Here is a 17,007-nt window from a genome sequence, read left to right on the forward strand (position 1 = left end):
GCATGGCCGGAGTTGCAATCATCATCCGAAACGCTGGGTATTTTGGAAAAACGGCATCTGTAGTCAGAGACCCCAGGTTCGTGGCATTCACCTCGTCCACTTTTAGGTTTGTCACTGTTCGGTAAAATCCATCCTATTGTTTTAAGTCAAAGAGAGCATCCAAGACCGATCGCTCAAGCAGGGCCTGTACAGCTCAGTAAGGTGGATAACGGGGGGGTTTTGTTTTTAAAACGATACCTGGTGGTTTTCGTATCGTGGTAGATGCACGCAGAATTTCGTCTCCCTCGAGGTTATGAATATTTCATTCTGTCGTCACTGCATGTTACTGTACATAGCCGAACGATCTGTGTGTCTGCGATTGGTTCTAGGATCCCTTCCCTTGCATCACGTTACTTGATGGAATAGAAAATGCGTTATTTCACCGTAATTAAAATGGAGAGCCAAGGTTGCCGTTCACGCGAGTTGGTTGTGCCAGCGCCTTGAGCGTTTAAAAACCCTGCCATCAGCAGAAATCCATGCTACTTTCGGATGTGCCACACAGCCTGTCTAATGTTTTACCGGTCGCGGACATGAGGAAGGCAAACAATGTGTGACTGAAGGTGAATGAATACTAGGGAAGGCCTGATTATCGATGGTATGGCTAATTAACGTACTGCAGTATTGCAATTAACAATAATTAACAGTGTTGCACTGTTTGATTTTGCATTTGCCTGAATTTTTGGACATAGAAAGAAAAGTGCTGCATTTTTTCCCCACAGTTATAGCCATGCAAAAGTACCGTGATAAATTCCACCCCCCCCCCTTTTTTTTTTTTTGTTTAAATTCAATATCAGCTTCGCCAGGCTTGCCGTTGCCAAAGTGCTTGCAATGACTTTAGCTTGTATTTTTGGGAAGTGCTTTGATATTTCAAAGCTCCCTAAATGTATACGTATCTTTTCTGGATGCCATCCCAGGGCAACCAGTACTTCTTATTAGTGCAAAAGTATTTCAGGTATCCGGTAAAATAGTGGCATAAAAATGTGACGAGAAGAGGAAAACGCATTAAAACCATAGCAAAATCCAACAGTATTGTGAAAAAAAATATTTACAACCATAAAACAACTCCCCCAAATTGCTGGAACCATCATTTGCTAGGAACTTTCTAAATGGATTGAAATAACAGTACCGTTGTTTGGCTGACCCTTAAACAAATGCCCTAGGCACACTGATGCGTGCTAGAAGTGTAAGTGCTCCATGTGGAAATTGTAAAGAACGTGCAAGCTTGATTTCCTGACACGTGAATGCCTATCAATATATAAATACTAAGATTTTACAAAATCTCATGATTCCACTGGCAGGGTGTGCTTTTCAGACTCGTACTTGAATTACAAAGAGCCTTACATTTTGTCATTCAGCTCCATTTCCGTCAGAGGTAAAAAGAGTGCTTCCACCTAAATGGAAGTGGGTCACATACATGCTCTAAAAAAACGCTTTTTGTCACTGTCCAAAAGGAACATTGCTGAATTAACTAAACAAAGTATTTTCTTATTTCTGTAGAATTTCAGTGCAAGGTATGACCATAGTGCCATTTATACGGATATATATTTTTTACCTGACGTGTGTTAATTTTTTATTTGCGTTTGAACTTCAGTAAAATTCTGGAACATGTACATAACTTGAAATATGTCCCACTGTCTTCAGCTGGGATGCGGACACCCTTAAGTGTACGCTTAAGTGCTTTGTTGGAGGAAGACCTAGGTTGCCTCCTCCGCATCCTTCTGCCTTGAAGTTATGTCTGACCAACGCATGAGTAGAGAAATGGTGAAGGTCATTTTTATATTTTATCAAGTGTACAATGTGTGGTGCTTTCAAGAGTAGTTGCCATTCAGGTGGGAAAAAAATAAGCAGAAGTATTAGAAGGCAAGATTTAGAAGACGACCGACTCTGTACGGATACCATTTTTTCTCTTGAACCAAAACACACCAGAAAGTGTTTCTCAGCACTCGGTATCTTCAAAAGGATCGGAGTAGGGAGCACTTTGAGAGTTGTCTTCAGGAATAACTGCATGATGGCTACAGGTAAACTCTGCTATAGCTGACACGATGGCCAGATTTTTCCCAGGGGTGCTGCCTCCAGCTAGGACTTTGAAGCCCTCAGCCACAGCCAGTGTGTTACATACACGCAGTCTTTCCACGTGCTGAAGCTGCCAGGCCCTCCAAAAGTTGTTCCTCCGTAGGGATTTGCTGAAGTAAGTTTGCACATCCCAATAAGATCATAGTGTTTTGTTCTTGGTTTTCCTCAGTGTGTCTGAGCTTTGCAGAAATTGTTTAGCACGGATGGTTTACAAGCACACCCAGAGCTTTCGCTTTATACCTCCATCCCAGCTATGAAAACCCCTGCGGAATAGCTCCAAGGTGAAGAACCTTCTGTGTATTTACATGGAAATGAGCACGCCAAAGTTATAGCAGAAGCAAGACTATCTGGGCTGGGTACATTGTATTCCAGTTCAAAAACAATTTGCCAGCGTTTGATATAAGGGTTCAGAAGTGTTGGGCAGGCTTATTTGGATGCCTTTTCCCTGAATGCTCGTCCGCGACGTCGCTGTTTGAGTGGTGCCCAGGTGTGAGCTTCTGGAGGGGAAAGCTGAGTGCTCTGGGGAAAAGCACTCGGTATTAGCTCGGGATTTCTGTTCTGCTGAGCACGTGGTCCAATACAAAGCTAATGGTCAGCATCTGAGAGCCTTCCGCTGGTGTGTTTACAGGACTGCTGCCATCAACATGAAGGTGATTGCTCACCTGTCTTCCACAAGCGGTGGGTCAGGAAGAGTGAGCGGATCTTCAGGGGGAATTCTCTTTTCGTAACTTCTCTTATGCATGTAGTTTGGTTTGGTTTGTGAGGCTGCATGTACCTATGTGTTTACCTTTCAGAGAAGACGAAGCCTGAGAAATGCAGTTGATGCTTGAAGCAGACGGTGGGAAGTTTCTTTCTGTGGGGAGCCCAGTCCAGTCTTGGGTCAGACGTGCTTCTCTGACCGCAGGCAGTACCACTGTGCACAGGAGAGTACTTTTCAGCCACTGTCTTTCCCTGGAGGTGTAGATGTTCTTTCAGATAACCCGGCCCCAGCCCTCTGAACAACCTGAAGTTAAGAACCAAAGGCTAAAACTGCAAACAGCAGTGGATAAGGGGACCAGTCCGGGGCGGGTGGGACAAAGAAAGCAGAGACAATAGGACCAGTTGCTGATTGTAGCAGCTTCTCTTATATGTTAGCAGCTTCATATAATTGTATAAAATGCAACATCTTGTTCTAGCTGGAGTTTCCAAGTGCTGAAGGCCTTTTGCCAGGTGTATCATGGGCTGCAGTCCTGCCAAGACGTAATGCAGACATGAACAGTCAAGGTCAGGTCGTTGGCTGCCCAGGGACAGACAAATTCTTCCCACCCAGAGATGGGAGAAAATTTTAGTTGTGGCTGTTGCTATCCTGAGAGTTTGATGTCAGAGAGAAATCCCAGTGTATCTTTACAGTGTGGACAGAGCTGAAGAACAATGGCTTTTTCTCTAACTCGTTGCTAAGAATGTTCCAGAAATCATTCCTCAGCCCAGCAGCATCTACTCTGCCTTTTCCACATGCACTTTTAAGCACCTGTTCTTCGTTCCTAAGCTGCTCTTTGCCATGCTGTGGGCCGTCATGACATTCGTATTGAGCTGCATAGCTCCATGTCTTCCTGATGAAATTGTCCGAAGAGAAGCTCGCGCAGCACTCACACCCCGTTCTTCCAGAGCTCCCAGCACCTGGTGGCTGACTGGGTGGTGGTGAGTCTGTCCCAGAGCCACGCACCCAGGCCATGCTGAGCCCCTCGTGTTCGGGTCCTTGTCCTGCAGGCCGCCAGGTCACAGCTGCGGGGCAGGCTTTAATTCGAGCCGGTGTGGTGAGGGTGGCTGCAGTGCAAGGCGGGTGCCTCTGGAAGGGGGCTTGGCCCTTTGCATCGCTGCTGCGGGCAGCAAAGCTCCTCACCATGCCACTGACATGGTTCAGGGAGAGGGGCCCAGGGGCTATCTGCTCTGAGGAGAATTCAAAACATTTCGGATTAAAAAAGTCAAGAGAGGTAATTCGCTGTGAACCGAGAGCCTTGCTTTGCAGGCAGGTCTACCTCTGCATTTCCATGCGCTTCATGTACTCTGCCTCTCACGCTCCTCTTGCTGTCTAGAGGGAGAATCCTTAGATGAACCTAGGATTTTACCTTATTACAAAACTTAGCAGATGAGAAGAGATGAGAAGAATAGAAAGAGAGACAGAGAGAGAAAAAAAAACTAAACTGTTAGTATCTCCACTGAAGTCAGGACTAATGAACTTATTTTATTAGACATCAGAGAATCCGTAAGGAGAAGAGATTTTGGGAATCAGGCCTCCTAATTTTCATAGCTCCAGAATTACTTGCTATCTCCTATTCTGATATTCTTCCTTTTACTGATCTGGGAAATAATGTTACCTTAAGTAGAATAAATGCACATTTAAAATATATTCATTTTGAAGTGACATATAGAAAGCCTAGGGTGTGGAGAATGAGGTCCTGCACTGGTTTATGTTAGAGTTAAAGCATAAGGTTGGAGAGGGAGGAGCTGACTTCTGCACTTTGCCAGTGTCTGTACTAAAACAACATATGTGACAGCATATATGAAAGGTTCTTAAAAATCTTACACAGTATTGAGACATCTGAAAGAAGAGTCTGCTATTTAAAACAGTTCTCCCCTCAAATAAATTGCATGAGAAATGTTTTGGCAAAGAGTGAACAGCTGTTTAAATTTTTCAACCAGCTGATCAATAAGTGGATGAAGCTTGAAAAGCCGATCGTACTCTGGAAGGTTCCTGGGGTAAACACAGAGATGTACATGGCGATGCAGAGATTTTATGAAAAGTAAGTACTACTTACAGTTATTACAGACCGAAATGAAGTGCATATGTAGTTGATTGTGTAACAAATCCAGGGACATAAACAATGAACATCATGGGTGGGAGCTAAACAACACTTTTGAGTCATCAGAAACAGAACCACAAATTTTGTTTGCAGAAGCCTGGCTCTCTGGCTAACGGCAAATTTGTCTTGGCTGCAGAGGGGCTGCGAGGATTCCTGCTCAGGGGAAGATGCAGCATTGAAAAGGGCATTGTTATCTGCTCTGGAGCTGCTGGGACACTGCCTCGACTCAGATGTAGTGGTATGTAGCCGTGCTTATGTGCACAGACTGGAAAGCAGCCCTATTCAAGACTGCACATGACAGTCTAGAGCTTGGCCAGGGCATGGCATGCCCTTCTCAAAAGCCCAGTATTCACAGGAACTCCTGGCCAAGGGTTGAGTGCCAGCTTGTAACGAATCCGAGGCTTCAAACAATGGATAATCAATGAAGCTAGAAAAGAACAGTGCCCGTGTTGTTGCATGCTATTCCCAGTGTTTTGCTAGGTGCTCTCGGTGTTTTTACACCACCTCTATCTGTGGTAAAAGCTCACTGTGTCGTGCGGCACTGAAGTCCTTACCATTCTGAGGTTAAGGTTTACTTAACCACTAAGGATGAAGTATTGCGACTGGTGTGTGGACTGGCTCAGGTTTTGTTTGGTTCCCTATCTAGTTCTTCTCTGCCTGGCTGTAGCCGTGCTGCTCACATAATGGCTGGGATTATTTCCCAGCAGTTTGTGCTAGGTGGGTTTCTGTAGTGACTAGCTGCCAGTAGTAATTATCCAGTAAGGGCATAAAATTTGCACAGTCTCAGTAGAGTTATTAGTTTCTAACAACCTGGGTCTCAGAAAATACCCTAATACTAAAGAAAATGGGACTGCAGCTGTAAATAAGAAAAAATGGCAACACGGGCACTGATGATAATTTCCATGAAAGTAGTGCTTGGATCAAGTGCTAATGGGATGTTTAAACATTATAAAGAAAAAAGGACAGACCTGAAAGGTATTACAAATATTAAGTATTCTACAGTTGTTTCTTTCCTTCCTCACTCCTCGTCCTTTCTCCATGGCTCTGGAATTCTCCTCTGTCTGTTCTGTTTCATTTCCCCAAATTGCATTCTGAGCTATAAGGGGAATAAGAATTGTTCCAGAAACTATAGTAACCAGTGCATCTTAACTGGGATAAAACAAAGCACAATTTGGCTCCTAGTATGGACAAGAACTGCCATGTATAAAATTCGTTAGACAGCCACGATTTACTAGAAAAAGAGTAATTCTTCCATGCCTAATGGCTTCTGCTGTGTGTTTAAATACAGCTGTTATTTTCATTATACATTCTATTACGTGAAGACCAATCTTGTTACAGAAGCAGAATGGAAATAGTTTCCTTGATTGAAAAACAAGTGTTGGGTGAATAAAAATTACAGCCCCAAGCCCCCAAGCTTGGTTAATACGCTTACTGTTCCTTGGTGTCAGAGTTCACTCTTTCGAACACCTTGGCCTATAGTTTCAGAGTTTATTCCTTCCGAAAAGAGGTTCTGCTCAAGCTGGTCAAAGTGACAGTGCGATCAACAACTGGAAATGCTGCAGGAAGATTATTGTATTGTATATGTATTTCCACTCTTAGTTCTAGACCTCCTGCGAAGGATTGGTATCGCTGACCGGAGAGTGAAAATAAAATGGTGTGGGACCTACGCCTGTTCTGTTAACAGGGCCTATGTTAATTAAGTTCAACGAGTGCCTCGAGCACCACTGACACCTCTTCTTCACTACTGGCTGCTGACTGTTGTCTCACCGAGGTTATTACTAATCTATACTCATTGCCAGGAGCCCGCTGGAGGAGACCTCGTGGATCCAAACTGATATGCTCAAGTAAAGTGTGGAAGGGGGGTTAAAGGAGTAATATCTAGCAAAAACAGTTGTTGTAGCTATTATGTTTAGTAGTAGTATGATATTAGATATTAGCCATGGTATAAGAGATATGCATTGTGCTTCACTGAGAATTTGAAGAGTGTGTTAGAGCCTTGAGATGGTTACTGTGTGTATCGGACATACCACAGGAAGGATAGCTGCAGGTCCTCACGGATGGGCAGGTGAACATGTTACGTGGGGATAGGATGTAAATACCTTCTGCTCTTAAGTTGAATTAGGAGTGAAAGGGAGTGGCGTGGAGGGCAGAGAGGGAGACCTGGCTGGAAAGCTAATTGAAAACAGCAACTTCAGAGTAGGACTGGAAGGAAGGAGCTTGTAAGGTTTGTATTTTGAGACGAAAGAGCTTTATGAAGTGTGTATTGGGTCCATGTGGAGTTAAGGAAGCACACAACAGAATCTCCTGGAGTTCACAAAATGCATATCTAGGCTTCACAGACATTATACAGTGCCCTGGTTAGCCTTGTTAACTTTATTGAGTGTGCTTCGAGGACATGCAGACTTTCAAAGTATGTGAAAGTCACTTTAATAATTAATTGGCTCCCTCCATCCCACCTATTGCTTCATATCTAATAAAAGGCAACAGTGAGTTTTTGCCAAAGCCAACAGATACAAAACTATTTAGGTTATTTGGGTTTGAGATATGACTAGCTAGAAAGGATACCCCCAAAGATCTGAGAAGTGAAGCAATCTCTATTTTTTATCCTGCCTTACTTCTCCCACGGCTCTCATGTGATATGCTCTTGGACTAATTTTCCCAGATCTAATAAGCGGTTTCAGGAAGGTCTGTCCAGTTCCAGGGAATGAGAAGTGTGTGCATGCGTCTGTTTGAACTGATTTACAACTGGAAGCATGTTTCGGCTTTACCCTGGCAGGGAGACATGCTGAAATTTCCAGGTGATAAACTGACTTGTGCCTTAAGCAGAGCAGCCACCGCGCACACCGTCATCGACATCCGCGCGCGCGCCGTGTGACACAGGAAATGGCACACCGTTATCAGAGGGCTGTTAAGATGGACGCAGGGAAATAAATGGTGAGCTTGCTGGCATGGCCTCAAAGACAGGCATCCACAGATGTTCTGTAGTCGCTTAAGTGTGCGCAGTTAAAGAGTGCCTGTTGTGCACTTGGGGAAATTTTTATTTAAACAGGGAACTCTTAAGTTTGGAGGGGGCCATGGATATGTTTCCAGAGGGAGGAGGGAGGAAGCCAGCAAGCTTAATGGGAAGGAAAGCCATAAGTTTTCAAGAGGAGCAAGTCAGTAAGAAAGACTCTGACATTCATCCCGAACATGACTTTACCTGCCGTCCACAACAGGGAGGCAGCCAATGTGATGGAAGCTCCCTGTCGCCTGTTATTGTGGTTTTATACAGAGACCTTAGACTGGGGACTTGAATGTGCCACTTCCCGAACATGTCAAGAGGACACACTCCTTGCAGAAGATAAATAAATGATGAATCGATTCTAAGGGAAGCCATGTGGAGGCTAGAAAGTCAGAGCCAATCAAGGTCAGTGTGGCTCAGGGAGTCGTTACCAGAAGGGTCGTACCACAGGACTGTCACGAGACAATCAGCCAGATCTGCATCTGAGCTGGATTCACCCGGTGCTGGGAAATGTTGCTCAGGGCAATAACAAGGCTCTGGCTTCTCTGTCTGCTCTGCTCCGCTCTGCTCTGTGTCCATGCTGCCTGTTTGTAAGACCCACCACCTTTCTCTCTGTAGGTGGTGTTTCGTGGTCACTTCCTTTCACATGCTATTGCATGCAGAATAGGGACTAAGGTCTTTCTTAGCCAGTAATGCAGTTGCAATTACCCATAACTGCTATTGCTTTGGAGTTATACTTACAACCCCACAACAGGCTATCTGTTGGATCACACTGTTCCACAGACTGTGGCTTTCTTCTCGGTACCTTGGAAGTATCCAGCATGCCCGTGTTCTCTGCCGTGTCAGTGAAGAGGTGGCATTCTGCACCGCCGGTCTGCATTTCCCCAGTGCCTGTGCACGTCACCTACGATCATGTCAGGACACCTCCTTATTCATATATTCACATCTGGTGGTAATAACTGGAAGAGACTAGGGCCATGAGAAGTAGAAAACTGTAGATAGCAGGCACTTACTGTTAACTGTATGTTATTGCCAAGAATTCGGAGCAGGAAGACAGTGATACAGCAGTTAACAGGTGCCTAAAGCTTTGCTCTCTCATCTGCTGATGCTGATGATCTGTTTCTCACCTACACAAAGGAAAATTTTAGATGGGTCTTACGGATACCACATCTGTCACAGGTAGGAGCTCTGCTATTTTGAAGATGCAGGTCAGAGCAGTTGTACCCGCTGACACGCAGTTCTGTGGTATCGGCAGTCTCAGCATGCCCTGTGCTCCTCGCTTTGTTGTACATGGCGCGTTCCCTTGCAGTGCTGTGGCAAAGGCTGTCACACCTACCCAGAAAACAAAACGTGAGGAGGAGTACAGGACCTGAGCAGTCGCAGTCAGGATCTCTGAAAGCCGAGGTCGCTGCGGAGGGTTGAAAAGGTGAGTTACCTAACGATAAGCACAGAAATGTGCAGTGTGCCAAGGTGCTGAGTGCTTGAGCAGAAGCATACCTAATGTGTAGAGTAAAGGTAAAAAATGCTAAGTTCTGCTTCCAAGTAAGATTTATTACATTATAACGGTGCATAAAAGTAACAGGAAAAAGCACACGTGCAACAGTTAGGCAAGAATAATAAAACATTTACAAGCCCAAACAATAGAAATTGCATAAATGCAGCAATGGGATCTACTGATGAATTTTAGGTGCAAAGATAAGGAAAAGAAGAACAAGAGAGTTTATTCATCTTCCTCTGTTTTTAGCGGGTGTGAGGGACTGGGACCTGCTTGTATGGCAGGCCATTGCTTCCTCCGAAGTATCTGGGGGCGCTTTCACCACTGGTGAAATACTCTTTGGGTATTGTCCTCTGTACAGGTGGTACTGGATGCCAAGGAAGTACTGGCCTTAGTGGGAGACGAAGTGTTACCTCTGACCTGTGGTCTGGTTGCCAATCTTCCAAACCAGTGCCAGGGTGTGCTGGCAATGCTCCCGTGGGCTCGGGAGCAGGGACACAGACTGCACCCTTGGTGTGGGTATTGCTGTATCTCTCTGGGAAGCAGTTTTAGCACTTCAGCCCTTTGACTCCGCTGTACAAGGGTCAAAAGGACTAATGAGCTATTGAGTTTAAAAAATACATACATTTTGGAAAAGTCCTTCTAAAATGCCAACAACATTTTAAACACCGAGATCTAATTTTTGACTTAACGGTAGGCTAAGGACAAATTTTGCATCCTTCTGGCAAAGGAAGCTTGTCACCCATTTTTCACAGGCTCAAAAGCATGTTCTGTTTTACCTTCTTGAAATGATTTATGACTGAGTAAAACTTGTTTGGAGTAGAAGCTGCACAGGAGGGAGAGGGGAGGTACAGACTGTTAAAAACAACCCAGAGGGCCGTGGATTAGTAGGAGCAGATGAGGTAGTCATGTCCATTGCTGGGGCTGTAGCAGTTTAAAGGATTCTTGTATTTACACACCTAGCAGAAGGGCATGCCATAGCATGAATGGGAAACTGAAACTCACTTCTCTATATTAAGCTCTTCAAGGCTGTAAGAGAACTGTTTTGCCCAGTGTAATTTTGGGAATAATTTTCACAACTGGAGGAAAAAGAAGGAAGGAAGGAACACAGATCACTGTTTAAAATAAATTTGGGTGTTTAAAGTTTGCTAAAATAACACAATTACAGAACATTTTTAGTCCAAATCTTGCTCTGTTCCAAACAAAAGACAGAAACTCTCTTGATGAGATTTTGTTTGGAGTTAGGAATTATCTTTCCTTGGAGCAGGAGATCCATAGATCTTCCAGTTCAGTCTTTGGTGGTTCTGTGATCTGATGTTTTTGTTTTTTTTTTTTTTTTTAATGAAACTGTATCTATGCAGTTTCAGATGCTCTCAAATTCCAAAAAAATGTTATGAATTACCTGACAATTGTATAAAATGAATGTGACTGTAAATAAAATTACTCACTGCAGTCTCATAGTCATCTATACACTTGCAGGATCAGACCTTGCAATTTGGAGCTGTCGAAGGTGAATACCAACTCTTTCTATGTATTTAAACGTTGCTGCTACAATGAAACCTGTATACTTATGTGTATGTGTATATGTATAGTACAAAGTACAATATTTCAACAGGGTAAAAGTGTATGTCCAACTGTATCTAGGACAGTCTTGGAACTCAGTGAAGAAGTGTGTTATGGAAGTGATATCCTAAAAGACTGTGTCTAACCTGAATCTACTGTAGTTGGTAGTTCATGTAAAGTGCTAGTGTAATAGCTGAACAGTGGTTTGAAGCATTTTTACAATAAAATGTATTTTAAAGTTGTAACCATCAGCCAAATTGCAGTCTCTTAGGGTGAGGCATTTAAAGAAATATTTCATTACAATGCAATCTTTTTTTTTTTTTGGGCTTGTAGAAGGGTTGCATAATGACGTCCAAAGTTGCTGTTGATACCGCAGCGTTAGCCTGTGCAACAGATGTGTAAGAGCAGGATGCTCCGTCCTCGCACTCTTTTGTCGGTTTCAGGAGTACCACGTCTGTAAGAGATGCAGGTTGAGTTGCTGTGAGCAGCTGATGGTGACACTCTTAAGAAGGGACTGAATTTGCCTACTGAGAAATATATTTGTCAACAAAATATGAGTATGCAAGACAACAGCTCAGTCACATTTCGCTTTCATTTCTTCTCTTTTGTGCTAGGGCATAACTTCCAACTGTCAGCTCTTTCAGCTGAGCATCAGCCTTTTTATAATTGCCGCAGCGTGGCAACCCCTTTAAAATTACCATATGTCAGCTGTTCACCATATCAACCGAAGGCATGCATTTCGGGTTGTTCCCCTTTGCCCTACCTGTGCTGCTCGTGCTGACGGCCAGGTGATATTTTAGCCGCCAGCCCGGCCGCTCGCAGGGATGCCCAGCTGTACCCGATGGGCTCTGCTGAGCCTGGGAGGGTTCGTGGCTCGCACAGGCAGGCAAGGAAGGGCTAGGGCTGGGGTGGATGTTTTTGGCAGGCCAGCTGCTGGGGAGCCTGCAGGCTGACAGACCTAATCCCTTCCTTCCTTGCCTGAGTATTTGGATGACCAGGAAACAATTATGCTGAAGGTTGCGTGACCTCTGTGGGAATTTGTCCCACAGAGACCTGGCTGCTGAACCAAGAGGGTCTGCTTGTCCTCGTGCCCGCCCGAATTTTTAACTGATGCCATTGCTATGGGTTGTTAGCACCTTGCAAATATTCTGAAGTATTGCAATCCCCCATATCCCCCCATCCTTGCAGACAAGTGGATGAATGGCAAAGGGCTTGTTCAGGGCAAACCTCGTGCTAACGGGAATGTGCCAGCATGTGGCTGGGTTTGGACCGTGTCCGCTGACTGGTTACTGACTGTGAACCGGAGCTTTTGCTGGCATTTTGCTATGTCTGACATCCAATTTGGACCTGTACTGCAGAGGGAAACAGTAATAAGCTAGTAACGGAGTGCCAGACAGTAAGAGGATGACAAGTCTTTTCCAGTCTTGTGTGAGCGTTACTGAATGAGCAGTCGCTGTGCTAGGGGCCGGCGAGCCAACTAATGCGTTCCGCGTTCCCACAAAACAGTCTTCAGAGTAGGAGGAGGAGGTGTGACTTGGAAGGGGAGGCTTTGGAAGCCCTGGAGAGCCGGGGTGGGCAGGGAGGTGAGGTGGCAGGCAGGCTGGGCTCAGCAGCCCCCAGGCAGCTGAGGGCAGGAGGCTGCCGGCACGTTTCCCACTGGGGAATGAGGAGTGGGGGCTATAGGAACGTCAAGAGGGCACGGCACGTGGGGCAGACACAGGGGAGTGTGAACAAGGGGCATCCCTGCAGGACCGCGGCTGTAGTGGGGACAAGGGCGCATCCCAGCTGCTTCAGCACGCCTTGGCACGCGGTGAAAGTGGGGCCTCTGGGCTGAGCAGTCTGACATTCGCTGCTTTCCTATTAGCCGTATTATTTACCAATTTCCCAAATGATTCAGTAGGGGATAACTAGCCTTCTGAGATCATGATAGGTCTAGTCAGCTTTCCGGAGAGCGCAGCAATTACCGGGTGAATAGAGGTGAGCCTGATGGACAGGCTGGGTGGCTGCTCTCCCTACCCTAAGCACTAGGTTTGTGGCTGTGCCTACACCTTTCTCTGCGATTAGCCTCAATGGAAGCACCGTAACGAGGGTTCTCTTGGCAGAAACTGCTTAATAGGCAAAAACAACTTAATAGGCAACATGGAGGGGAGTAGGTGTTTTTCTTCTGTTTTTTCCTTTTTCCCTTTTAATTAAATAAGACAAACTATACAATAAATGAAGTCTGATTTGCATGAAAATTTTGTATGCATACATAGTAGATCTTAACGTTAAAGCAGAAAATTACTTTCTTTCAACTCGGTGACCTGTACATGGGATTTTTAGAATTATCTGCTTCTTTGTAATTCTTGGTTAGTTTCTGTTGCAAAATAGTACCTCTGAATTCCTTGTGAAACACTCGAGCACTTTGTAGTCTGGTAGATAAAGACGTTGCCTTCTATAGGAAAGCACTTTTTTATTCAATCCAGTGGCAGCTTTTCGATAAATTCCTCTTTTTTTCCTCCGTCAAATGTATTATTATGCGTTTAACAATGAATGCTATCATTAAGAAATACCATGCATTTAATAGCCGTAATTTAAAAGTTTTATTCCATGAGCAGAAGTGTGTATGTGTGTTCATGTGTGTGTGAAAGCCAGTTTTCACTGGATTTTTGAATGCAGCTAAGTCTTGGAATGAACTAGCAAATATCCTTTGTTTAAACTTAACAATGCTTGCATTTGATATTTTCAGAATTAATTTTATAGCGGATTTCATTATATCTCTGTTGTGTTCTGGGTACAATAGGGCAGCTCACTTGCAGCTAAATTAATATCTGTGGTTTAATAGCAGTTTGACTTGCCTAGGCAATAAACTATCTCTCATAAACGGTGGTACTATCAAGATAAAACCTGCTAAGTTAATTCTGTAACAAATCCCTGTGCTGATGATGGAAAATATTCGTGAAGAATTGCTCTCTGCTGAGCATGGGGGTTTTGTGAATTTTGGGGTAATGGAAGTTAGTAACTTGGAGGGGTCTGCTAAGTAGGCCCTTTCCCAAAGCACTGCCTGAATTCTTCCTGGAAGTCCTTGGGGATCAGAAACTGTCCATGGCCTAACTACACTTAGTTTGCTCTGTTTTAACAAAAGGTGTAATTTTAAAACGACTTAAAGAATTTGATGAAAAACCCTGTGTGGATACACTTAATTCAGTTAAACCTAGCTAATACAAATTTAATATGCACAGGTAATTTATAGGTATAAGCTAAGCTAACAGAGTAAGTTTTTAACTATTTACCTAAATCAGTTTTTAAACAGACATGGAAAAACTTCCATATAGCGCAAGATTGAGAAGATTGGGACTGTTTACCTTGGAGAGGAGATTAATCAGATGAATCAGAAGTGAGATGATAAAAGGTTACAGACAGCGAAGGCAGAGGCTCTGCCGAGCAAGAAATTCTTCTGTTTTACAGTCAGGGAGGAAAAAGGAGCATTCGGTGAAGCTTAAGAGTGACAAATTCTAAAGCAAGTAAAAAGAAGTGCTCTGCCATGCAGTGAGCTGGTTGCTCGTGGAACTCCTTGTCAGTAGGTATCTCTGAGGCCAAGGGTCTAACAGGACTCCAGAGGCACGGAATCATCGGCGGGGTAGATTTAGCCTTGACTTGACCGAAGGGGGAGGTTTGAGGGGAGGAACTGGCAATTCTTCTGATGCTTAGAAAGCTCAGCACTAATGGACAGTCACCTGTTTATGTAGATAACAGGAGTGCCCAGTTAACAATGGTAGGGATTTTAACACAAAAAAGAATGGTGGGAAAGATAAATATGTGTTTGGTTGAAGCTGGTCTGCTATTAGTGAGGTCAAAATGACTTTTTTTTTTTTTCCTCATGTCTTTCCTATTTGCAGCTTCTTGTGCAATCTTTTGGTCACAGGATTCTGGTAGTAGCAGTTTCTAGTTCCTGTACAGACAGCACAGTCGTGCACATTCCCTTCCAGAAGCTCATCGTGTCTGGTTATGCCTTAAAAGCTACAGCAAACTCTGTCTTCATTAGGTGTTTGAATTGCTGTATTTCAATGTTCCTAAGGAGCAAATGCCACAGATCTCTCTGCTAAGGTGACTGCCTCTCCCACAGAGTCGGGTAATGGAAAGTACCTTTGTGTGGTTACCAGTGTATGAAATGGGACAGGCTTGGAAAACAGTGTTTCTTGCTTGGTCCTTGGGAGAGGAAGAATGTCACAGGACAGTGTGGTTTGTTCATGTCTACAGCTGCTAATAAAATGGACTGGGGTCCCATTGTAATTAGCCATAGAGAAGCAATGCTGAGAGAGGAGGAGAACAAGGAAGACCTGTTCTCATCCCGCTGCCTCTCCCTGGTGACTCTAGTCACTTGGAAATACAAAGACACCTCTTGGACACAGTTTCTAGAGCTTAAAGGGTTTTACTGATATTTCACTGATGAAGGCAGGGGAGCCTGGAATCGGGCTCCCAAGTTGGAGTGCTGTACCCAGCACTTGGATCACAGCATCCTTTAGGCTGGAAAAGACCCTTAGGATCATCGAGTCCAACCATCAGCCACTAAACTAGAATCATGTGACAGAATGGTAGAATTATTTAGGTTGGAAAAGATCCTTAACATCATTGAAATCACTTTGAGTTGGAAGTCTGGAAACTGACTTCTGGAAAGTGACTTCTTTTTCATGTGGTTTCCTGCCTTTTTGATGCTTACTGTTCTGCAGCAGCAATGAAGGTCTCTGTGCTGCCTCTTAGCTCTCCGTAGTCAGCAGCTGCTGCTGAGTTATCGGTGGAGGAAGCCTGATCATCTCCCCGGGAAGGCCACTGGGTTGTTCTGGGACCCAGCTGCAACCTGGATCATCACACTGCTGCTGCACGCTGCATGTTGCGGCAGCCCAAGAATGCAGGCAATGTGCTTTTTTTGTCTCGCATGCCCAGCTAGCCCTGCCAGCTTGTTTGGTTCACGCACAAGGTCACTCACTGTTTGCTATTTATGATGGAATGAGGTCACAGGTTTAGTTGAAGGCCATTTAATCATTTACTTCATCCCTATCATCTACCCTCACATCTACCTTCCTTGGTAGTGCCTACAGGATCATCTGACTAATTGCGCTGTGGTGGAAAACATGCCATGAAATCTGCCACTGCTCATTACTGTGGCAAGGCTTGCATGCCAAGCCTTCGGACTGGCTGCTGTGAACTACGTGTGCCACAGGGTTACAGTCTGCTGACAATCACACCGTCAGATTCAGGGGCTGAGAACTACCCTGTATCTACAAAGGACGTATTATTCTCAGTTGTTGTTGTTATTCTATTGCTCTTCACAAATGTAAGTGAGAATCAGGCCTACGACGAGTCAAGCTTTCCTTGTACCTACTTCTTTCTTCTCCCCCCACATATTTTCTTGTCCCTCCTTGTGGATCCCAGAGGACACAGCTTCTTCACAGGCAGCAAACTGGTGGTGAAAGGATGGGTAGATGGGAGAAGGAGAGGCGGTCAGAAGATTTTTCCAAAATCTTTCATTTGAAACATTTCAGGTTTAATCTGATTTCGGTAAGTCCAAGACTGATCATGGGCCCATTGGGACTCGCAGCGGGCTGAAGGGGGACGTTACTTGAAGATACTCCTCGCAGAAAAACCTGATACCCTTGCACTTCCACACTTGTTGGTGTGGAACCAAGACATTGAAAACTGGGGAAGTCCCAGCAGTAACTGGTGTTTACCTCTCAGGTCCTCAGCAAAGAGCCTAGATATTTCAAAAGCTCAGCAAGCTCTGAAGGACCAGCTGGGCCAAACGTCTGGAAGCTCCCATTTCCCAGCGTGCAGAAGCATGGCTGCAGGACCGAGTGCTCTGCCCTCCGGAAGCCCTGGCTCTGCGACGCCTGGCGGCTGCTGGGAAACATCGACGTGCTTGGCGGTTTCATGGCTACTTTGAGCAAAAATGTCATTTTTGAATGTGAAGTGAAGTGGGGAGCCACTTTCCTCCCAAAGCAGCAGTCTGTAGACTGTCC

At 44.7% G+C, this 17,007-nt stretch overlaps 1 protein-coding gene and 1 long non-coding RNA gene across 12 annotated transcripts in view; both read left to right on the forward strand.

Annotated features, from left to right (window-relative positions):
* The window catches only part of RBMS3 (RNA binding motif single stranded interacting protein 3), a gene marked incomplete at its 3' end in the record, with an annotated part of 702,635 nt that overhangs the window by 2,204 nt on the left and 683,424 nt on the right, over positions 1-17,007 (forward strand). The gene's annotated exons all lie outside the window — the stretch shown is intronic.
* LOC308189710 overlaps positions 4,902-17,007 on the forward strand; it is a 36,770-nt gene continuing 24,664 nt past the window's right edge. The window contains exon 1 of the long non-coding RNA XR_013946529.1: positions 4,902-5,190. This is a non-coding gene — a long non-coding RNA (uncharacterized lncRNA). The remainder of the gene's footprint in view (positions 5,191-17,007) is intronic.

This window comes from Anser brachyrhynchus (assembly GCF_964034855.1).
Source record: "Anser brachyrhynchus genome assembly, chromosome: 2".
In the NCBI taxonomy this organism is placed as follows: Eukaryota; Metazoa; Chordata; class Aves; order Anseriformes; family Anatidae; genus Anser; species Anser brachyrhynchus.